Genomic DNA, 1,225 nt, shown 5'->3' with positions numbered 1-1,225 from the left:
AGGTGCAAATGTCCTTATGTGAGAGGCGCGTCCTGTCCAATCAGCGCAGGAGGACGGGACAACACCCCCAGGACCCGGCCTCCTTGCCCCGCCCTCACCGAGGGCTTGTCTGGAGGAGGGGGTGGGGGAGCAGCAGCAGAATCAATAACAGTAGGAGGGTAGTACACACAATGCTGCCATATATTACCCCAGTAGGTATATATTTATTATATATATAGATATGTGTTCCCTGTGTGATAACTGTGCTGTCTGCTTATGTTACCTACCTGGCTGTTGCAATGACCAGTGGCATCGCTGATGGCTGCCTGGGTGCTTTGCAGCTCAGCGAATATATGTTCCCTGCGTCTACAATCCCCAGGGCACATTGAGCATATACCTGTATGTGTTATGTATATCTGTACTGCCACTGTTTTAACTGTTAATAAATGGCTGTTGCACAGCAATCCAAATCAAATTCCTAGTATACGCAAGTATACCTGGTCAATAAAGCTGATTCTGATATGTGTGCATTATAGGCAGGTATAGGGCCCTGATACTACCAGTGATTACCCCAGTAGGTGTGTGTGTATATATATATATATATATATATATATATATATATATATAATATATACACTTAACATCGGCACTCACCTTTCCTAGTTTTGGGGTGCCCTATGGCTTGTGACCACATTGTTTAAACAGACATTGTAGGGGCTCTGCACACACTAAATTAACTGATAATAAATAGTGGAGATTTGGTTCATGAATTGATCAATGCATTTAAGCCTGCAGCCCCCGTCAAGGGACCCCACTGTTCTGCAGGTCCTACCACTATCGCTGAAAATGGCTACAATACACATAGCTATCACATCAATGTTTGATACCAGGCATGCTATCTGGTCTGAGGCTCACAGCAGACTGTGCTTTTATAGGTGAGCAGCTACCAACACACATGTCACTAATCATCTAGGGAAATGGCTAACATAAGCTATGGAATCTTAGTTAAAACATGGTGCATGAGAGAATGTGACCACAATAAGACTAATTAAAAAAATTAATCTAATAAACAATATATACACTTAACATCGGCACTCACCTTTCCTAGTTTTGGGGTGCCCTATGGCTTGTGACCACATTGTTTAAACAGACATTGGAGGGGCTCTGCACACACTAAATTAACTGATAATAAATAGTGGAGATTTGGTTCATGAATTGATCAATGCATTTAAGCCTGCAGCCCCCT

Source organism: Crinia signifera, chromosome 12 (genome assembly GCF_055691185.1).
Source record: "Crinia signifera chromosome 12, ASM5569118v1, whole genome shotgun sequence".
NCBI lineage: Eukaryota > Metazoa > Chordata > Amphibia > Anura > Myobatrachidae > Crinia > Crinia signifera.
The sequence above is the reverse complement of the archived record's forward strand: the minus strand, read 5'-3'. Positions refer to the sequence as shown.